The sequence below is a fragment of the Molossus molossus genome, unplaced genomic scaffold (genome assembly GCF_014108415.1).
Source record: "Molossus molossus isolate mMolMol1 unplaced genomic scaffold, mMolMol1.p scaffold_m16_p_1, whole genome shotgun sequence".
Taxonomy (NCBI): Eukaryota; Metazoa; Chordata; class Mammalia; order Chiroptera; family Molossidae; genus Molossus; species Molossus molossus.
This window is the reverse complement of record NW_023425344.1, coordinates 119,334,572-119,358,345: the sequence shown is the minus strand read 5'-3', so window position 1 is coordinate 119,358,345 and position 23,774 is coordinate 119,334,572. Positions and strand designations below refer to the sequence as shown.

Sequence of the window (23,774 nt, the reverse complement as noted above, 5' to 3'; positions counted from 1 at the left end):
AACTTTTTCTTGTCTGGGAAGCTGTTTATTTCTCCTTCAATTTTAAATAATAGTTCTGCTGGGTAGAGTAGTCTAGGTTGTAGGTCCTTCCTTTACATCACTTTGAATATTTCATGCCAATTTCCTTGGCCTGAAATCTTTCTGTTGAGAAACCAACTGACAATCTTATGGGAACTTTCTTATAGATAACTGTCCATTGGTACTTTTAAGATTCTCTCTTTGTTTTTAACCTTTGGCATTTTAATTATGATGTGTCTTGGTGTGGGCCTCTTTGGATTCATCTTGTTTGGGACTCTCTGTGCTTCCTGGACTTGTGTGTCTTTTTCTTTACCAGGTTAAAGAAGCTTTCAGCCATTATTTCTTCAAATAGGTTCTCAATCCCTACTTCTCTCTCTTCTCCTTGTGGTACCCAATGATGCAAAAGTTGTTACACTTTATATTGTTCCAGAGGTGCCTTAAACTATCCTCATTAAAAAATTTTTTCTGCTCTGATTGGGTGTTTTCTGCTACCTTGTTTTCCAAATCACTGATTTGATCTGCTTCATCTAACCAGCTGTTGATTCCTTCTAGTGTATTCTTTTTTTTTTTTCTTAATCCTCACCCGAGGACATTTTTCCATTTTTTGTTCAGATAGAGCGGGAGGGAGAGAGAGGAAGAGCGAGAGAGAGAAACATCGATGTGAAGGGACACATCGAGTGGCTGCCACCCGCACGACCAACCAGGGCCGGGGACAAACTGCAACCGAGGTACGTGCCCTTAGCGGGAACCGAACCCGGGTCTCTCTGTACCGCAGGCCGACGCTCCAACCGCTGAGCCAAACCGGCCAGGGCGATTCCTTCTAATGTATTCTTCATGTCAAATATTATAGTCTTCATTTGACTGGTTCTTTTTTGGTTTCTATGTCCTCATTTATCCTTATTATCTCTTTGTTTAAGTTCTCACCGAGTTCATACATTCTTTCCCTAAGTTCCTTGAGCATCCATCTATCCATTGTTTTGAATTCTGTATCTGGTAGATTGTTTGCCTCCATTGATTTAGTTCTTTTTCTGAGGATTTCTCCTGTTTTTCAATTTGGGGGATATTTCTTTGTGCCCCATTTTGGCTGCCTCTCTGTATTTGTTTCTGTGTATTTGGTAGATGTGCTATGTCTTTTAGTCTTGGTATGAGGGCCCTTATGTAGTAAGTATCCTATAGGACTCAGTAGCGTGGTCTCCTTGATTTCAGGTCAAGATGTTCCTGAAATATCCCTTGTGAGCCTTCTTGTTATAGTTGAGTCTTGATTGCTGTTGACCCATCTGTGCATGGGGTTGACCCTCAATCTGGTTGAACCTCAGGCTGGTGAGTATCAACCCCAACCACAGTGTTTTAAATGCAGTGCGGGTGTTGACCACATAAAGTGGAATTATCCCCAGCAGGCTCTGGCGCCTACTGAGATATTCCTCTGAATATGCTGCTTGTGGAACTAGTTGAGTCCTGCTCTGATGTTGTCTGAAGCCCAACATCTGGTATGTTGGTTCTCGGGCCTCTTGGGAGAGAATCTGGTGCAGATCAATGTCAGATGCTGCCTACCCTGGGTCACCTGTTTGGTCTACAGAGTGAGCCACAGTTTTTGGCTGTCTCTACTGAGCCTCACTGTGTATGGGAGGGGCCAAGGTGTGCATCATGGTCAGGTTCCACCAGCACTGAGTTTTGGGGTAGATCAGCAAATGGCCTAAGGCATCCTGAAATCTGCTCCAGCTACATTTGCCTGCCCACTACCTGTTAAACTCAGTCACTGAAAGAGCGTCTGATGGAGACTTCCAGTCAAGATGGCGGCATAGGTAAACGCGGTATCATGTCCTCCCACAACCACATCAAAGTTACAACTAAACTACAGAAAAACCATCATTCAAAACCACCTGAAATCAAGCTGAATGGAAGTCCTGTGGCTACGGAATTAAAGAAGAAGCCACATCGAGACTTGTAGGAGGGGTGGAGGCAGACGGGCTGGTCCCACTCCCACATGTGGCGGATAAAAACCAGGAGGACACCTTGGCTGGGAAGGTCCTCCCTGAGGACTGAGGGGTCCCCATCCCACACCAGGCACCCTGCTCAGGGTTCCAGTGTCAGGAAGAGAAGTCCCCATAACTTCTGGCTGGAAAAACCAGTGGGAACTGAGGCTCAAGGAGGCTGAGGCAGCTGGAGCCCCAGGCAGCTCCTCTTAAAGGGCCCATGCATGGACGTATTGGACTCAATCCCTCTAAGCTTGGAGGGGAGGCAGCTCGAGGGGCACTAGAGACATACAGGGAAGAACTGAGCTGTTTGGCATTGGAGAAAGGGCTGGAGGGGGGCTTTCTCTGGGGCAAACATTCTGTCAGAGGCCTTTGTTCCTTCCCTGGGGTGGCAGGCAGCTGCCATATCTGGGACTCCAGCAATCTGGCTCATACTGGTTGCCCCGTCCTGGTGATTCCCTGAGGCCATGCCCCACCCAACTTTCAGGCCCACCCAAGCTGTTGCCAGTTGCTTAACCATAGGATTGGCCTATCTTGGATCCTGCTTCAGGTTTTTCCTAAATTCTTTCAAACAAGCAGCATCTGGTCTCAGATAGCCCCATACCTCTCATTAACTGATACACAGAAACATACACAGGGAAGCATCCAAAATGAGGAGACAAAGAAACAGGTCCCAAATGAAAGAACAGAACAAAATCCCAGGAAAAGAACTAAGTGAAATGGAGATAAGCAACCTAACAGATGCTGAGTTCAAAATACTGCTTATAAGAATGCTCAATGAACTTAGTAAGAACCTCAGCGAACTTAGTGAGGGCCTCAAGAGCATAAAAAGGACCAGGCAGAAATGAAGGAGGCACAGTCAGAAATGAAGGAGGCACTAACTGAAATAAAGAATAATTTACACAGATTCAGTAGTAGAGTAGGTAAAGCCAAAAAGCAAACCATCTATTTGGAATATAAGGAAGCAAAAAGCACTCAATCAGAACAGCAAAAATAAAAAAGAACTCAAAAAAATGAGGATAGTGTAAGGAGCCTCTGGGACAACTTCAAGCGTGCCAACGTTCGCATCTTGGGGGTGCCAGAAGGAGAAGAGAGAGAACAAGAAATTGAAAATCTATTTGAAACAATAATGGCAGAAAACTTTCCTAACTTGGTGAAGGAAACAGACATACAAGTCCAGGAAGCACAGAGAGTCCCAAACAAGATGAACCCCAAGAGGTCCACACCAAGACACATCATCATCAAAATGCAAAAGGTTCAAGACAAAGAGAGAATCTTAAAAGCAGCAAGAGAAAAGCAGTTAGTCACCTACAAGGGCGTTCTCATAAGACTGTCAGCTGATTTCTCCAAAGAAACTTTGCAGGCCAGAAGGGAGTGGCAAGAAATATTCAGAGTGATGAAAAGCAAGAACCTACAACCAAGATTACTCTATCCTTCAAAGCTGTCATTTAGAATCAATGGCCATATAAAGAGTTTCCCAGACAAGAAAAGTCAAAGGAGTTCATCACCACCAAACCATTATTATATGAAATGATGAAGGGTCTTTTTGAAGAAAAAGATAAAATATATGAACAAACAAAATGGCAATGAATACATATCTATCAACAATTAATCTACAAACAAAATGAACAGTCAGAATAGAAACATTCTCATAGATACAGAGAACATTTTGTGGGTTGCCAGATGGGAGGGGGGGTTGAGAGAATGGGTGAAAAAGATCAATGGATTAAGAAGTACAAATTCGTTGCTAGCCTGTCAAACCTCAAAGGGAAAGGGATTGGGGGGTGGGAAGAAATAAACCAAAGAACTTATATGCATATCCAATGGACACAGACAACAGTGTGGGAAAAGGCAGGAGCGGTGCGGGAGTGGGGAGGAGGGGATCAATGGAGGAAAAACAAGGAACATCTGTAATACATTCAACAATAAAGATTTTTTAAAAAGTAAAAAAAAAAAAAAAAAGAAAAAAAAGAAAGAACCTCTGGTGGTACTCAAGTTGTGTGAAGTAGGTTCTTAGTGAGTCACCAGGTAGGGCCGAGTGCTTACCAGATTGGTACAGATTCAAACTCAGTGCTGCATCTGAGGCCACTCAGCAAAATCCCAGGATATACCAAGGCAAACTGCTACTTGCCAGGTGCCAGCGGACTTTTGTGGTGGGGCAGGGTCTCAGAGATTTGTCAGGGTAAGGCCACCAGACCAAGATTTGGCAGGTGAAGTGAGGGCTTTGCACCTCTGGGGCATGTGCAAGAAAAATGGCCACCACCCTAGAGCCAGACAACTCAGTCTGTCCTTGATTCTAGCCTGATCTCAAAAGCCCTAGCTCAGCACAGCAGCACTGCCAGGATTTGGGAAGGTGGGGCTAGAGGATCTCTCATGGGAGGGTGGTGCCAGTCAGACTTGCAGGAAGTAGGGGAATGGTCACCACCCCAGCATTGACATCCTTTGAGTATGCCCAGTTCTCTACATCCCATGCCCAGGCAGCTGACTCCTCAGTAGGGTGGAGCCACATGGAGTCAGGAGGGAGAGGCTATTGCATTTCCTGAGGCTGATGTCATATGGAAGGGAGTGCTCAACCCAAGAATGATGACATCTGTGGGCAATGTGGAAAAAGACTCGTAACAGTGATCCTCGCAGTTGGCCCTTCAGCTCTCTCCCCAGAGCCACACAACCCAGTCTCTTCTCACATGGGTCTAGTTCGCTCTGAGCCACCCTCCCTTTGCAGGAGCCCAGGGTGAATGGCTACAAATGAGATTTTGTGCATTAGTCCTTCAAGAAGACACCTGAGTTTCTAGCAGTCTTTCATCTCTCCTTGGTGAACAAAATCCTCACTGATTTTCACAGCCAGACAATATATGGGCTCCTCTTCCCAGCCCTTGGGCTGGGGAGCCTGGTGTTGGGTTGAGATCCCATGCTCCTCAGGGGGCACATTTGCAGCTGAGATAACCCTCTGGATTCTTAGCTATGGTGCAGAGCCAGTACTTTTTGTGTCTCTGCCCTTCCAACCAGTCTCCATGTACCTTCTTCTGTAAATTCTTCCATTTGATTAGTCTTCAGTTGGTTATTCAGGTGATTGTATAATTAGCTGTAATCCAATTTGGACCTGGGAGGAAGTGAGTGTAACTTCCAACTATTCCTGAAATATCCTTTTTATATGTTTTTTTTTGTATTGATTTTTTTTTTTTTTAGAGAGAGAGGAAGGGAGAAACATCCATTGCTGTCTCCTGCGCACTCCCTACTGGGGATCAAGCCCACAAGCTGGGCATGTGCCCTGACCAGTAATTGAACTGGTACCTCTCAGTCCATGAGACAACTCTCAGTCCACTGAGCCACACTAGCTGGGCTGAAACACCCTTTTTAATCCCTCTACTTCCAGTCTGTGTGTGTCTTTCAGTCTGAAGTGAGTCTCTCTTGGGCAGCATTTTTGAGGATCTTGTTTTTTTATCCATTCAGCCACCCTATATTTTTTTATTGCTGCATCTCATCTATTTACATTTAAAGCAGCTATTGATAGGTATGTAGTTACTCTCATTTTATTATTTTCTAATGGTTTTGTAATTCTTCTGTTCCTTTCTCACTCTCTTACTCTATTCTCTTGTATGTTGATGACTTTCTATAGTGTCGTGTGTGAATTTCTTTCTGTTCACTTCTTGTATACTTCTTGTAGATTTTTGTTTTGTGGTTATCATGTGCTTAACATATACCAAATTATGTTTATAGCAGTTTTTTTTTAAGTTGATGGTCACATTCTAAAATCACTACAATTTTTTATTAACCTCCTCCACATTTATGTTTTTGTCACTATTTTTTACTACTTTTGTGTGTGTTTGTGTGTATAGCTTAGTTTATTGTTGCATTTACACAATTATTTTTGCCTTTTAACCTCTGTACTAGCTTCGTAGTTGGTGGATCAACTGCTTTTATGTGTTTGCTTTTGTCGGTAGAAATTTTTCTTTCCTCTATTTTCTTATTCATATTTTTTATTGTCTTAAAAAAATTCCTTTAACATTTCTTATAATATTGGTTTAGTGATGATGAACACCTTTAGTTTTTTCTTGCCTTGGAAATGTTTTATTTTTCCTTGGATTCTAAATGATAGACTTGCTGGGTAGAAGTAAGTGGTTCTAGGTCCTTACTTTTCATCACTTTGAATATTTCATGCCAATCCCTTCTGGCCTGTAAAGCTTCTGTTGAGAAATCAGCTGACAATCTTATTATGGTAGCTTTCTCGTACATAACTAATTGCTTTCCTCTTGCTATTTTTTTTTAATTTTTAAAAATTTTTTATCCTCACCCGAGGACATTTTCCCATTTTTTGTTCAGACAGAGTGGGAGGGAGAGAGAGAGAGAGAGAGAGGCAGAGACAGAGACAGAGACAGAGACAGAGACAGAGACATTGAAGTGAAAGGGACACATCGAGTGGCTGCCATCGCACGACCATGCAGGGCCGGGGACAAACTGCAATCAAGGTATGCGCTCTTAGCGGGAACCAAACCCAGGTCTCTCTGGACCACAGGCTGATGCTTTAACTGCTGAGCCAAACCAGCCAGGGCTCCTCTTGCTATTTTTAAGATTCTCTCTTTGTCTTTAACCTTTGGAATTTTAATTATGATGTGTCTTGGGGTGGGCCTCTTTGGGTTCATCTTGTTTGGACTCTCTGTGCGTCCTCGACTTGTATGTCTGTTTCCTTATTCAGGTTAGAAAAATTTTCCATCATTATTTCCTCAAATAGGTTTTCAATTCCTTGTTCTTTCTTTTCTAGTTCTGGCAACCCCATGATGTAAATGTTGGTACACTTGTCGTTGTCTCAGACGTCCCTTTAACTAGCCTCATTTATTTTTCTTTTTTCTGTCCTTTTTTTTGTTCTCATTGGATATTTTCCACTACCTTATCTTCCAAATCACTGATTCAATCCTCTGCTTCATCTAGTATGCAGTTGGTTCCATCTAATGTATTCTTCATTTCAGTTACTGTATTCCTAATGTTTGACTGGCTCTTCTTTTATAGTTTTTATCTCTTTGTATAAGTTCTCACTGAATTCATATATTTTCCCCCTAAGTTCACTGAGCATCCTATAACCAGTGTTTTGAACTTTATATCTGGTAGATTGCTTGCCTCCATTTTGTTTAGTTCTTTTTCTGAAGTTTTTCCTATTCTTTCATTTGGGACATGTTTCTTTGTCTCTTCATTTTGGCTGACTCCTTGTGTTTGTTCCTATGTAATAGGTAGAGCTGTTATATCTCCTAGTCATGGAAGAGTGGCTTTATGTAGTAGGTGTCCTGTGGGGCCCTGTGATGCAGTCTCTGTGGTCACCTGATCTGAAAGCTCTAGGGATGTCCACTGTGTAGGTTGTGTGTGTCCTCCTGCTGTAGTTGAGCCTTGATTGCTGTTGGCACATCAGTGGGTGCAACTGGCCCTCAGGCTGACTGACTGAGTTCTGGCTGTGTTTACAAATTTTGTGTGGACAAATTTTGTTCAGGGGCTGACCCCAAGGAGGGGAATTTCCTTTAGTGGGACTTTGGTGTCTGCTGAGTCCATCCTTTGGGTGTGTCATCATAGAGCTAATTCAGTGGTGCTCTGGTGTACAGTTGCTGGTCACTAGTTATGTTTTTTCTGGGGCCTCTTGGGAGGAGCTCCAGTGCAGGTCAAGGTCAGCCGCTGCCTGTGCTTGAACCAGAGACACATGGTAAGAGCTATAAACTGATCTGCTGTTGGCAGGCTTCTAAGAGAGGCTATCCTGCAAACCAAGGATGGCTGATACGAGTGCCAGACTTGGGGCTGCTTAGCAAGAGGTATAGGGCATACCGAGGCCAGTTGCTGCTAGTTTGGGGTTTATGGAACTTTGAGATATTTTAGAAAAGTCCATAGTACAAGCTGAGGCAGTCCACTTATATGGAAAAGCCACAGAAAGAGATTTGGACTGGGTACGTGAGTTGGGTGGAGCCTAGTCTCAGGGAATCACCAGGGTGGCATGAACAGTGTTAGCCTTGTTTGGAGTTCAGATTTGGCACCCATCTACACCTGTAGGCTGGGTGGGGTGAGAACTCAATAAAAGAACACTGTTGCTTGCCAGCACTTCTATCCTGGAGAGAGTTGCCCTGACCCCTGCCCCTCCAGCTCTTACCCTGAAGTTAGTCAATTAATTTCTTCCCCCAAATATCCCTGGCACTTTTTGAGCTGCTGCCCCAATGCTGCAGTTCTGAGTGAATGAGTTTGTGAGTGAGTGAGTCTGCATGGGCCCTTTAGGTCCTGTAGCATCCAAGCCTTTAGCAGCTTGTTGTCTTTCGCAGACACAAATCTCACTGGTTTTCTCAGCCAGATGGTATGAGGACCTCTCTTCCCAACACTGGAATCCTCAGCTGGAGAGTCTTTCTGGGAATGGGACCCCTTAATCCTTAGGGGGAACCTCTGCAGCTGAAATATCCCTCCTGATTCTTAACTACCATATGTGGATATGGGACCAGCCCATTCCACACCTCTGCCTCTCCTACCAGTATTGGCATGGCATTTTCTTTATATCCTCAGTTATAGAAATCCTGTTCAGCTAGTCTTCAGGTGGTTCTCAATGATGGTTGTTCTAGAATTTAGTTGTAATTTTGATGTGATTGTTGGAGGTGCAAGCACAATGCCTACCTACTTGCCACCTTGAGTTGAAGTCCCTGCACTATTTCTGATAGCTAAAAATTGAAAATTACCCAAACACCCAACAAAAAGACAATGGATATATAAATTGTGATATATTTACAAAATGAGAATGGACAATCTACAACTGTACACAATATGTACAACTCTCATAAATATAATAATGAGTTAAAAGCTAGACACAGGAGAATCCTATGTTATTGATTTTTATATAAAGTACATAAACAGGCAAAATTAACATGTACTATCAGAAGTCAGAATGGTGGTTAGCTTTTGGGAGGGTGGTGGTATAAAACAATGACTGGAAGGGAACATAAGATAGGTTTCCGGGGTACTCAAAATGTTCTGTTTCTTAGGTGAAAACAACCAAGTATAAAATAAACAAGTCATGGGGATGAAATGCACAGCATGGATATTATAGTTAATACTGTACTGCATATCTGAAAGTCGCTAAGAGAGTAGATCTTAAAAGTTCTCATCACAAGAAAATAATTTTATAACTATGTAAGGTGATAGATGTTAGACTTATTGTGATGATTATTCCATGATATATACAAATATCCAATAATTATTTGTATACCAGATATTAATATGTTCTATATAAATTTTTATATTTATTTTATTTTTGATACAGATGTTTCTCCTTTTTTACCCCATTGACACCCTCCTCCCCATCCCCCCACCACATCCCCAACTTTATTGTCCATGTCCATTGGTTATGCATACGTGCATATAAGTTCTGTGGTTTATCTCTTCCCTCACCCCACCACTCCCTCTTTTGAGGGTTGTCAGTCTGTACCATACTTCCATGTCTCTGGGTCTACCCTATTCCTCAGACTGTTATGATCATTATATTCCACAAACAAATGAGATCATGTGGTATTTGTCTTTTTCTGCTTGGCTTGTTTCACTTAGGATAATACTTTCCAGGTCCCTCCACATCGTCTCGAAGGATAAGAGATCTTTCTTTTCTATAGCTGCGTAGTACTCCATTATGTATATGTACCACAACTTTCTTTTCCATTCATCTACTGATGGACACTTGGGCTGTTTCCAGATCTTAGCTATGGCAAATAGTGCTGCTGTGAACATGGGGGTACCTATATTCTTTCTAATTGGTGTTTCAGGCTTCTTAGGGTATATTCTTAGAAATAGGATCACTGGGTCAAACGGCAATTAAATTTTTAATTTTTTCAGTTAACACCATAGTGTTTTCATAGTGGCTGTACCAGTCTGCATTCCTACCAGCAGTGTACTAGAGTCCCCTTTTCTCCACACACTCACCAACACTTGTTGTTTAATGATTTGTTGATGGCCATTCTGACAGGTGGGAGGTGATACCTCACTGCTGTTTTAATTTGCATCTCTCTGATGATTAGTGATGTTGAGCATTTCTTCATATATCTCTTGGCCATATGAAGTCCTGTTTGGCCAAAGATATGTCCTGTTTGGAAAGGTGCCTATTCAGCTACTCTGCCTATTTTTTAATTGGGTTTTGTGTCTTCCTTTTGTTGAGTTGTTTGAGCACTCTATATATTTTGGAAATTAACCTCTTATCTGATATGTCATTGGCAATTATGCTCTCCCATACAGTGGGTAGCCTTTCCATTTTGATGATTGTATCTTTTGCTGTGCAGAAGCTTTTGAGTTTGATGTAGTCCCATGTGCTCGTTTTCTCCTTTGTTTCTGTTGCCTTAGGTGACGTATCAGTGAACATCCTGCTGTGTATGATGTCTGAAATTTTGTTGCCTACATTTTCTTCTAGGATTTTTATGGATTCATGAGTCACATTTAAGTCTTTTATCCATTTTGAGTTTATTCTTGTGTAGGGTGTAAGTTGATGGTCTAGTTACATTTTTCTGCATATAGCTATCCAATTTTCCCAACACCATTTATTAAAGAGGCTGTCTTTACTCCACGGTATGCTCTTTCCACCTCTGTCAAATATTAATTGAGCATATTGCCTTGGCTCCATTTCTAGGTTCTCTATTCTGTTCCACCGGTCTATATGTCTGTTCTTGTGCCAGTACCAGGCTGTTTTGATTACAGTGGCTTTGTAGTATAACCTGAAATCTGGTAATGTGATCCCTCCAACTTTGTTCTTCCTTTTCAAGATTGCTGTGGATATTCGAGGTCTACTTTGGTTCCATATGAACTTTTGAAGTGTTTGTTCTAGTTCTGTGAAGTATGTCGTTGGTATTTTGATGGGGATTGCATTGAATCTATAGATTGCTTTGGGTAGTATGGACATTTTAATGATGTTAATTCTTCTAATCCATGAACAAGGTATGTGCTTCCACTTTTTTATATCCTCCTGTATTTCTTTTTTCAATGACCTGTAGTTTTCTGCAAATAGGTCCTTTATTTCTTTGGTTAAGTTTATTCCTAGGTATCTTAATTTGTTTGCCGCAATGATAAATGAGATTGTTTTCTTTGTTGTCTTTCTGTGAGTTCATCATTGGTGTATAAGAATACCATCAATTTCTTGACATTAATTTTGTGTCCTGCTACTTTACCAAATTCATTTATTAAGTCTAGTAAATTTTTGATGGAGTCTTTGGGGATTTCTACGTATAGTATCATGTTATCTGTGAATAATGACAGTTTCACTTCCTCTTTTCCAATTTGGATCCCTTTTATTTTATCTTCTTGTCTGACTGCTGTGGCGAAGACTTCCAGTACTATGTTAAATAAAAGTGGTGAAAATGGGCATTCTTGTCTTATTCTTGTTCTTAAGGGAAATGCTTTTAGTTTTTGCCCATTGAGTATGACATTGGCTGTAGGTCTTTCATATATGGCCTTTATTATGTGTAGATATGATCCCTCTATTCCCACACTGCTGAGCGTTTATATCAGAAATGGATGCTGGATTTTGTCAAAGGCTTTTTCGGCATCTTTTGATATGATCATGTGGTTTTTATTCTTCATTTTGTTTATGTGGTGTATGACATTTATTGATTTGTGAATACTGTACCAGCCTTGCATCCCTTGGATAAATCCCACTTGGTCATGGTGAATAATTTTTTTGATGTATTTCTGGATCCTATTTGCTAATATTTTATTCAGGATTTTGCCATCTATGTTCATCAGAGATATTGGCCTGTAGTTTTCTTTCTTTGTAGTGTCATTTTCTGGTTTTGGAATTAGAATTATGCTGGTCTCATAAAACGAGTTTGGAATTCTTCCTTCTTCTTAAATTTTTTCAACTAGTTTGTGGAGAATGAGTGTTAGTTCTTTTTTGAATGTTCGGTAAAATTCCCCCTTGAAGCCATCCAGGCCTGGGCTTTTCTTTGATGGGAGAGTCTTGAATACCTCTTCAATTTCCTTAGTTCTTTCATCAATCCTTTGAATTGTTTTTTGGTCTCTATGTCATTTATTACTGCTCTGATCTTTACTATTTCCTTCCTTCTACTTGCTCTGGGGTTTTCTTTTTGTTTGCTTTCTAGTTCTTTAAGTTGGGAGGTTAGATCGTCTATTAGATATTTTTCTTGCTTCTTGAGGTAGGGCTATGAACTTCCCTCTCAGAACTGCTTTCACTGCATCCCATAGATTTTGTGTTGTTGTGTGTTCATTTTTATTGGTTTCCAGGAAGTTTTTAATTTCTTCCTTGATCTCCTCGGTAACCCATTCATTGTTTAATAACATGATATTTCGCCTCCATGTTATCAAATATCTTTGCATGTTCTTGTTGCAATTGATTTTTAGTTGCATGCCATTGTGATCTGAGAAGAAGCTTGATATGATTTCAGTCTTCTTGATCTTGTAGAGACTTAGTTTGTGTCCTATCATGTGGTCTATCGTTGACAATGTCCCATGTGCACTAGAGAAGAATGTGAATTCTCTAGTTTTGGGGTGTAATTTTCTGTAGATATCTATTAAATCCTTTTGGTCTAGTGCTTCATTTAGAGTCTCTCTTTCCTTGATAATTTTTTGTCTAGAGAATCTACCAAGTGATGTCAGCAGGCTGTTGGAGTCCTCTGCTATGATTGTATTGCTCTCGATTTCTCCTTTGAAGTCCTCCAGAAGATTTTTAATATACGTTGGTGCTCCTATATTGGGTGCATATATGTTTACAAAGATTATAACTTCCTGTTGGATAGATCCTTTCAATATTATATAGTGGCCTTCTTTGTCTCTAGTTATGGCCTTCATTATGAAATCTATTTTATCAGATATGAGCATTGCTACCCCAGCTTTTTTTCCCTCCCTTTCCTTGGAAGATTTTTTTCCATCCCTTCACTTTCAACCTATGAGTCTTTTGTTGTGAGGTGGGTCTCTTGTAAACAACATATAGATGAATCATGCTTTCTTATCCAATCAGCTACTCTGTGTCTCTTTATAGGAGCTTTCAATCCATTTACATTTAAGGTCATTATTGATATCTACTTATTTATTGCCATTTTTGTTTAGTGTGGTTCTATTTTTCTTCCTATTTCTTTTACTAATTACAGCAGTCCTTTTAACATTTCTTGCAGTGGAGGTTTGGTGCTAATGTATCCCCTTAGCCTTTTTTTTTTTTTGTCTGGGAAGCTTTTTATTTGACCTTCTATTTTGAATGATAGCCTTTCTGGGTAGAGTAGTCTTGGATTCAGATCTTTGTTTTTCATGACCTTGATTACTTTGTGCCATTCCCTTCTGGCCTGTAGTGTTTCTGTTGAGAAGTCAGCTGAGAGCCTTATGGGGTTTCCTTTGTAGGTAACCTGTTACTTATTTCTTGCTGTCTTTAGGATTCTCTATTTGTCTTTAACTTTTGGCATTTTAATTACTATGTGTCTTGGTGTGGGCCTGTTTGGGTTCTTCTTACTTAGGGCTCTCTGTGATTCCTGAACTTGAATGCCTTCTTCCTTCACCAAATTAGGAAAGTTTTCTGTCACTCTTTCTTTGAATATATTCTCTAACCCTTGCTCATTTTCTTCTTCTTCGGGGACTCTTATGATGCAAATGTTATTACATTTCCAGTTGTCCCACAGTTCTGTTAAGCTGTCTTCCTGTTTTTTAAATTGTTTTTTTCCTTCGTTTTTCTGATTTGTTGATATATTCTACCCTGTCTTCTAATTCACTGATCCGGTCCTCAGCCTCTTGTACTCTTCTGTTTATACCTTCCAATGTGTTCTTTATTTCTGATATGTCATTCTTGATTTCTTCTTGGTGGTTTTTAATTTCCAATCGGTTGATTTTTAACATTTCCAAGTCTTTACTAATGGTATTCATGTGCTTACTCAAGCTGTTGAGCCTCCTCCAGATCATGGCTGTGAATTCTAGCTCTGTTAACTTGTTTAACTGCTCCTCATTTATCTCATCTTTGGTAGAGGTCTCTTGTTCTTTCATTTGTCATTTGTTTCTTTGTTTCATCATTCTGGCTATCACAGGGGGCTTTGGAGCCTGCCATAATTTCCCTGTGGGTGTTGGTGTTCTGCTGTTTGTGGCTCCCTCTCCTGGGTTTGGATGAGCGAGGGAGGATCCAGGTTAAACACCACTGTCAAGTCTTACTTTCCTGGTTAGAGGTGGTAGCCCAGGAATGGTTCAGTTATCCTCTAGCTTTTTGTCTGGAGGCTATCAGTAGCAGTTACTTGAAGAGCCCTAGGTTCTCAGTTGAATGCAAAACTCCCTCAGGTGTTCACTGTAAGGGGTTTTCCCGAGGGTGGGGCAGATGCTGGTTGTTAATGAGCCTCAATTTGCATTTCAATGGCCCACCTGGTCGGGTTGAATCTCCGCAAGAGGGGCCATCACCTCTACCCAGAGCCCTGAGAAGGAGTAAGATGACCACAGTTCTGTGTGGCCGCATCTCGGCAAAAGCTCTGCGCGCCCTCCAAATCCCAAGTGTCCCCACACAGTTCCTGTCCAGTTCACCCTCCCTCTTCCAGAGCCCAAGGTGAGTGGCTGTGGCTATTTCAGCATCTGTCCTGGCTCTGTACTATGGAGCCGCTTGGGAGTGCCACCCCGAGGGCACTGCTCACAGCTAAGATGGCTGCTGTCCGTGGGCTCCCAGCCCTCCTCTGCTGCCTCTGTAGTCCAACCAGGATCAAGTCAGTGTCCCTGGTTATATGATCCTCGCAAGCTGCTTTTCAGTTGCTTTTTCCTGATGATTTGTCTTTATTTTATTTTAATTCCAGTTTGGTCCGGGGAGACAGTCTGTGTAGCTTCCATTCACTCTGCTGCCATTTTGGAATTCCTTATATATCAATTTATACCTCAAAATAGTTCTGGTTCTTAACCTTGCCAGTAAGCTTATGAAAGACATGCTTCATTAGAAATCCAGAAATGAGACTTAGACCATAGTTACACAGCATTGCATAATGCTAGAATATCTGAAATTATGAAAGCTGACAATACTAAGTATTAGTAATAATGCAGAGCAACGTGGACTATGAAACAGTGCTAGTGGACAAGCAAAATTATATAACCACTTTGAAAAATAAATCAGTTTCTTGTAATGTTTTTTTTTTTTTTTATGAATTTTTATTTATTTTTTTGTTACAGATATTTTACCTTTTTACCCCATTGGCACCCCCCACCCTACCCTCCCTCCACCCGGTCCCCGGCTTAGTTGTCCATGTCCATTGGTCATGCACACATGCATATAAGTTCTGTGGTTTATCTCTTCCCACCCCCCCCACCCCCCATCCCCTCTTCTGAGGGATGTCAGTCTGTGCCCTACTTCCATGTGTCTGGGTCTACTGTATTCCTCAGACTGTTATGTTCATTATATTCCGTATATAAGTGAGATCATCTGGTATTTGTCTTTTTCTGCTTGGCTTCTTTCACTTAGGATAATACTTTCCAGGTCCCTCCATGTCGTCTCAAAGGATAAGAGATCATTCTTTCTTACCGCTGCATAGTACTCCATTGTGTATATGTACCACAGCTTTGTTATCCATTCGTCTACTGGTGGACACTTGGGCTGTTTCCAGATCTTAGCTATTGTAAATAGTGTTGCTATGAACATGGGGGTACATATATTCTTCCTGATTGGTGTTTCAGGCTTCTTAGGGTATATTCCCAGCAGTGGGATCACTGGGTCAAATGGAAGTTCAATTTTTAATTTTTTGAGGTAGCACCATATCGTTTTCCATAGCGGTTGCACCAGTCCGCATTCCCACCAGCAGTGTATTAGAGTCCCCTTTTCTCCACACCCTCGCCAACACTTGTTGTTTGATGATTTGTTGATGGCGGCCATTCTGACAGGTGTGAGGTGATACCTCATTGTTGTTTTAATTTGCATCTCTCTGATAATTAGTGATGTTGAGCATTTCTTCATATGTCTCTTGGCCATTTGTATGTCCTGTTTGGAGAGGTGTCTATTCATCTCCTCTGCCCATTTTTTAATTGGGTTCTTTGTCTTCCTTTTGTGGAGTTGTATGAGCACTCTATATATATATTGGAAATTAACCCTTTATCTGATACATCATTGGCAGTGATGTTCTCCCATACAGTGGGTTGCCTTTCCATTTTGATGATTGTTTCTTTTGCTGTGCAGAAGCTTTTCAGTTTGATGTAGTCCCATGTGTTCATTTTCTCCTTTATTTCTGTTGCCTTAGGTGATGTATCAGTGAAAATTCTGCTCCGTATGATGTCCGAAATTTTGTTGCCTACATTTTCTTCTAGAATTTTTATGGATTCACGGGTCACATTTAAGTCTTTTATCCATTTCGAGTTTATTTTTGTGTATGGTGTAAGTTGATGGTCTAGTTTCATTTTTTTGCATGTAGCTGTCCAATTTTCCCAACACCATTTATTAAAGAGGCTGTCTTTACTCCACTGTATGCTCTTGCCACTTTTGTCAAATATTAATTGAGCGTATTGCCTTGGGTCCATTTCTGGGTTTTCAGTTCTGTTCCACTGGTCTATCTGCCTGTTCTTGTGCCAGTACCAGGCTGTTTTGGTTACAGTCGCTTTGTAGTATAACATGATATCTGGTATTGTGATCCCACCTACTTTGTTCTTCTTTTTCAAGATTGCTGTGGCTATTCGGGGTCTTTTTTGGTTCCATATGAACTTTTGAAGTATTTGTTCTAGTTCTATGAAATATGTCGTTGGTATTTTGATGGGGATTGCATTGAATCTATAGATTGCTTTGGGTAGTATGGACATTTTAATTATGTTAATTCTTCCAATCCATGAACAGGGTATGTGCTTCCACTTTTTTATATCTTCCTCTATTTCTTTTTTCAATGACCTGTAGTTTTCTGCAAAGAGGTCCTTTACTTCTTTGGTTAAGTTTATTCCTAGGTATCGTAATTTTTTTGGCCCAATGGTAAATGGGATTGTTTTTTCAGTTTCTCTTTCTGTGAGTTCATCATTGATGTACAAGAATGCCGTCGATTTCTTGACGTTAATTTTGTATCCTGCTACTTTGGCAAATTCATTTATTAAGTCTAATAGATTTTTGATGGAGTCTTTAGGGTTTTCTATGTACAATATCATGTCATCTGCAAATAATGACAGTTTCACTTCCTCCTTTCCAATTTGGATCCCTTTTATTTTTTCTGCATGTCTGATTGCTGTGGCTAAGACTTCCAGTACAATGTTAAATAAGAGTGGCGAAAGTGGACATCCCTGTCTTGTTCCTGTTCTTAATGGAAATGTTTTTAGTTTCTGTCCATTGAGTATGATGTTGGCTGTAGGTCTTTCATATATGGCCTTTATTATGTCGAGATATGATCCCTCTATTCCTACATTGCTGAGCGTTTTTATCAGAAATGGATGCTGGATTTTGTCGAATGCTTTTTCAGCATCTATTGATAGGATCATGTGGTTTTTATTCTTCATTTTGTTGATGTGGTGTATCACGTTTATTGATTTGCGAATATTGTACCAGCCTTGCATCCCTGGAATGAATCCCACTTGGTCATGGTGAATAATTTTTTTGATGTACTTCTGTATCCGATTTGCTAATATTTTGTTCAGGATTTTGGCGTCTATGTTCATCAGGGATATTGGCCTGTAGTTTTCTTTCTTCATAGTGTCTTTTTCTGGTTTTGGAATTAGAATTATGCTGGCCTCATAGAACGTGTTTGGAAGTCTTCCTTCTTCTTGAATTTTTTGAAATAGTTTGAGGAGAATGGGTGTTAGTTCTTTTTTGAATGTTCGGTAAAACTCCCCCGTGAAACCATCTGGGCCTGGGCTTTTGTTTGCTGGGAGAGTCTTGATTACCTCTTCAATTTCCTTGGTTGTTATTGGTCTGTTCAAGTTTTCTATCTCTTCCGAGAATAGTTTTGGGAGACTGTGTGTTTCTAGAAATTTGTCCATTTCGCTTAGATTTTCGAATTTGTTGTCATATAGTTGTTCATAGTAGTTGTTAACGATCTTTTGTATTTCCATGGTGTTGGTTGTTACTTCTCCTCTTTCATTTCTGATTTTGTGTATTTGGGTTCTCTCTCTTTGTTTCTTGGTGAGTCTAGCTAAGGGTCCGTCAATCTTGTTTACCTTTTCGAAAAACCAGCTCTTTGTTTCATTGATCCTTTGAATTGTTTTTTTGGTCTCTATGTCATTTATTTCTGCTCTGATCTTTACTATTTCCTTCCTTCTACTTGCTCTGGGGTTTTCTTTTTGTTTGCTTTCTAATTCTTTAAGTTGTGAGGTTAGACAGTCAATTAGAAATTTTTCTTGTTTTTTGAGGTAGGCCTGTAGTACTATGAACTTCCCTCTCAGAACTGCTTTCACTGCATCCCATAGATTTTGTGTTGTTGTGTGTTCATTTTCATTGGTTTCCAGGAAGTTTTTAATTTCTTCCTTGATCTCGTCGGTGACCCATTCATTGTTTAATAACATGCTATTTAACCTCCATGTGTTGAAATGTCTTTGCATGTTCTTGTTGCAATTGATTTCTAGTTTCATGCCATTGTGATCTGAGAAGATGCTTGATATGATTTCAATCTTCTTGAACTTGTAGAGATTTAGTTTGTGCCCTAACATGTGGTCTATCTTTGAGAATGTCCCATGTGCACTTGAGAAGAATGTGTATTCTGTAGTTTTGGGGTGTAATTCTCTGTAGATATCTATTAAATCCATTTGGTCTAGTGCTTCATTTAGAGTCTCTGTTTCCTTGCTAATTTTTTTGCCTAGAGGATCTATCCAGTGCTGTCAACGGGGTGTTGAAGTCCCCTGCTATGACTGTATTGTTGTCGATTTCTCCTTGGAAGTCCTCCAGAAGATTTTTAATATATTTTGGTGCTCCTATATTGGGTGCATATATGTTTATCAAGGTTATATCTTCCTGTTGGATAGATCCTTTCAATATTATGTAGTGGCCGTCTTTGTCTCTAGTTATGGTCTTCATTTTGAAATCTATTTTATCAGATATGAGCATTGCTACCCCAGCTTTTTTTCCCTCCCTTTCCTTGGAAGATTTTTTTCCATCCCTTCACTTTCAACCTATGAGTCTTTTGTTGTGAGGTGGGTCTCTTGTAAACAACATATAGATGAGTCATGCTTTCTTATCCAATCAGCTACTCTGTGTCTCTTTATGGGAGCATTCAATCCATTAACGCTTAAGGTGATTATTGATAAGTACTTATTTATTGCCATTTTTGTTTAGTGTGGTTCTATTTTTCTTCCCATTTCTCCTGCTAATTACAGCAGTCCTTTTAACATTTCTTGCAGTGCTGGTTTGGTGCTAATGTATTCCCTTAGCCTTTTTTTTGTCTGGGAAGCTCTTTATTTGATCTTCTATTTTGAATGATAGCCTTGCTGGGTAGAGTAGTCTTGGATTCAGATTCTTGTTTTTCATGACTTTGATTACTTCATGGCCATTCTCTTCTGGCCTGTAGTGTTTCTTGTGAGAAGTCAGCTGAGAGCCTTATGGGGTTCCCTTTGTAGGTAACCTGTTGCTTATCTCTTGCTGCTTTTAGGATTCTCTCTTTGTCTTTAATTTGTGGCATTTTAATTACTATGTGTCTTGGTGTGGGCCTGTTTGGGTTCTTCTTACTTGGGGCTCTCTGTGCTTCTTGAACTTGAAGGCCTTCTTCCTTCACCAAATTAGGGAAGTTTTCTCTCACTATTTTTTTGAATATATTCTCTATCCCTTGCTCATTTTCTTCTTCTTCGGGGACTCCTATGATGCGAATATTATTACGTGTCCAGTTGTCCCATAGTTCTCTTAAGCTGTCTTCCTTTTTTTTAATAGTTTTTTCCTTTTGTTTTTCTGATTGGTTGATTTTTTTCTACCCTGTCTTCTAATTCACTGATCCGGTCCTCAGCTTCCCCTACTCTGCTTTTTAAACCTTCCAATGTGTTTTTCATTTCTGATATGTCATTTTTTTATCTCTTCTTGTTGGTTTTTAATTTCCAATTGGCTTATTTTCAGTGTCTCTATGTCCTTACTCATGCTGTTCAGCTTCCTCAAGATCATGGCTCTGAATTCTAGCTCTGTTAACATGCCTAATTGCTCTGCATTGATCTCATCTTCAGTGGAGGTGTCTTGCTCTTTCATTTGGCTTCTGTTTCTGTGTTTCACCATTTTGGCTATCACTGAGGTCTTTGGAGCCTGTCAAGTTCTCCCTGTGGGTGTTGGTGTTCTGCTGTTTGTGGCTCCCTCTCCTGTGTTTAGATGAGTGAGGGAGGACCCACGTTGAACACCACTGTCAAGTCTTACTTTCCTGGTTAAAGTTGCCAGCCCAGGAAAGGTACTGTTATCCTGTAGCTTTTTGCCTGGAGGCTAGCAGTCTAGGTTACTTGATGAGTTTTTGGTTGTCAGTTGATTGAAAAACTCCCTCTGGTGCTCAGCCAAGGGGCTTTCACGAGGGTGGGGCAGATGCTGGTTGTTAGGGAGCCTCAATTAGCACTTCAATGGCCCACAGGGTGGGGTTGGATCTCTGAGGGAGGGGCTGCTGCCTCTCCTCAGAGCCCTGGGAAGGAGCAATATGGCCACCGTCCTGAGTGGCTGCACTCAGCCAAAGCTCTGAGCGCCCTCCAAACCCTGAGTGTCCAGTCACAGCTCCAGTCCAGTCTGCCCTCCCTCCGCCGGAGCCCAAGGTGAGTGGCTGTGGCTGTTTCAGCCTCTGTCCCGGCTGCGCTGTGGAGCTGCCTGGGAGTGTGACCCGAGGGCGCCACTTACAGCTAAGGCCGCTGCCGAGCTGCCGACCTAGGGCTCCCAGCCCTGTCTCGCGCCTTCGCAAGCCTACCGGGATCGAGTCGGTGTCCCTTGTTGTATGGTCCTCGCAAGCTGCTTTTCTGTTGGTTTTTCCCGTCGATTTGTCTGTGTTATAGTTGTAATTCCAGTTTGGTTCTGGGAGACGGTCTGTGTAGCTCCGTTCACTCCGCCGCCATTTTTCAGTTCCGTTTCTTGTAATGTTAAATATACACTTACCATGCAACCTGGCAATTCTACTACTAGATATATATTCAAGAAAAATTAAACATATGTCCACACAAAGACTTGTATATAAATATTCATAGCAGCTTTCTTCATAATTGTCCCAAACCAGAAATAATCCAAATAGCCATCATAGGTGGATGGATAAATATATTCATAAAATGAAATTCTAATCAGCAATGAAAGAGAACATGATATACAAAACAACATGGAAAAGCCTCAAAAACATTATGATATATAAAAAAATCCAAACATAAAGAGTACATGACCTATAATTCCATTTATTTCAATTATTAGCAAAGGCAAAATTAATCTGTAATGACAGAAAGCGGAACAGAAAGACAAAAAGTTGTTGCCTAGGGATGGAGGTGGGAAGGCAGGATGAATCTTTTGAGGGTAAGAGAAATGTTCCACATCATAATTGTGATGCTGGTTTATACATTTATATACCTTTATCAAAGCTCAATGAACTCAATGAGTACATTTCATTGTATACAAGTTATATGCCAACTCCTTTAAAAAGCCAATGACAAATCAAGGAAAAATATTTCAACATGTAAAGATTAAATATTCTTACTCTAGAGAGATAGTACCAATAATACCAACAATTAAACCAAACTACTATAATAGAAAATGTGAAGAACACTGTGAATTTCCAGAATGCTGAAAAGCTCGCAGAAACACTTGAGTAATGACAACTTTCAATGTTAGACAGTGACACAGATGTGAATCTGATGCTTGTAAATATTTTCTTAATTATAAGGTAATTGAGAAAATTTTCCAGTATAGTAACATAAGTTACAAGTATAAAAGATCTATGGCTTGGCCAAAATTGAGTTTTTCTAGAGCCTGACAAAAATCAGTGTCATCAGACAACAGGATTAGGGAAAGCTCTGCTGAAATTCACTGCATCTACTGCAGTCATGTGTAGTCACCTCACTTATAATAAGATTATATTCCCTTTACCAATTCAGCAAGAAACACAATCTAACCTCACTGTGTATGAGTGTGTTTTCTTCTTCCACCACCCTGAAATGCATCAGTTGGCATTAGAAGTGAAATTGGCAAAGACACGCCACCACCCTTGTTAAATGAGTTTGGAATGAGTGTTGTGAAGGCAAATAATGGAACTGCTGCCTGAGGAAGTCTGGGTGAAGACAAAATAGATTAGAGTAGTTATGTGAGTTTTTTTCTGGAGTAATCACAAGAGTAGAGTTCACAGACTGTTCTCTTACAGACATTGGAGCCCAATGGATAATTTAAACAATACTTTCAACAATAAAGATAAATTTTAATTTAAAAGAGCCCTGGCTGGTATAGCTCAGTTGGTTGGAGCATCATCCTGTGCACTGAAGGGTCATAGGTTTGATTCTTGGTTAAGGCACATAGCCAGGTTGTGGGTTCAATCCCTGGTTGGGGCGTGTACAGAAGGCAACTGATCAATGTTTCTCTCTCATATCGATGTTTCTCTCTCTCTGTCTCCTCCCCTCTTCCTTCTTCTCTCTCTAAAATCAATAAAAGCATATCCTCAGGGAAGGATTAAAAAAATAATGATAAAAAGAAGAGGAAATTCAAGATAGTCTAAGGCAAAATTAACTGATTTATCACTAACTAAGGTGGTGAAAATGATTACAGATTCCTAAAGGGAGCTAAAAAGCCAGGGAGGTAAGAGAGGTATGGTAGAGGACCTTCTCATATGCCTCTCATGGCTAGTCAGAAACTTTTCAGTCCAGTAATGCATAAGAGCTGAAGTTTATTTAGATGTGGGAAACTATAAAAATAGAACAGTGATATGCTTAACTCTTGCTAACCCAATTCTCTCTGTACAAGATAACAAAACACACACAAAAAAAGTGATGTTAATCGATGCCGATAATATTTAATGTGTGAAAGGGTGATAATAAAATTATGAAGAGCTTTGTCTTCTTTGGTCCATCCTGAAAGTGTTGCCAAAGAAAAGACTAGTTCTAGGAGCAGCTTGGGCGGCAGGAGAAGTGGCAGTGGCCAGGCAGCCCAGGTTCGCGAAGCCACAAGGCGTGCCACGGCCCCCAAGCACTCAGCACACACCGGCCCCACTGCCACGATGCCCAAGAGGAAGGTTAGCTCCACTGAGGGGGGCGGCCAAGGAGGAGCCCAAGAGGAGGTTGGGGGGGCTGTCGGCCAAACCTGCTCCTGCAAAAGTGGAAACAAAGCCAAAAAAGGCGGCGGGAAAGGATAAATCTGCAGACAGGAAAGTGCAAACGAACGGGAAAAGGGGAGCAAAGGGAAAGCAGGTGGAAGTGGCTGACCAGGAACCTAAAGAAGAGCTACCAGTGGAAAATGGAGAAATTAAAAACAAGGAGAGTCCAGCCTCAGATGAAGCAGGACAGAAAGAAGCCAAGTCTGATTAATATCATATACCATGTCTTATCAGTGGTCCCTGTCTCCCTTATTGTACAATCCAGAGGAATATTTTTATCAACTATTTTGTAAATACAAGTTTTTTAGTAGCTCTAGAAACATTTTTAAGAAGGAGGGAATTCCACCTCATCCCATTTTTTAAAGTGTAAATGCTTTTTTTTAAGAGGTGAAATCATTTGCTGGTTGTTTATTTTTTGGTACAACCAGAAAATAGTGGGATATTGAATATGGGAGGCTTTGATTGTCTTGGGTGTCAGCTTAACATTCCATAGATGGGGGAGGTTTTTATATCCTGTAATACAAAGCATACTAAATGGCAGTTTGGAGTCAGTTGTGCATTTAATAATGTCTTGAACATTTTAAATTACTTCTATTCCCATGTTTTCGGTATAATTGTTTCCTAAAGAAACCACTCCTTGATCTTGGCTCTC

At 40.6% G+C, this 23,774-nt stretch overlaps 1 protein-coding gene and 1 pseudogene across 2 annotated transcripts in view; one reads left to right on the top strand and one right to left on the bottom strand.

The window, feature by feature from the left end:
- Nucleotides 1–23,774, bottom strand: part of REC114 (REC114 meiotic recombination protein) — a 208,431-nt gene that overhangs the window by 114,288 nt on the left and 70,369 nt on the right. The window lies entirely within an intron of this gene.
- On the top strand, nt 23,027–23,352 carry LOC118619360 (annotated as a pseudogene).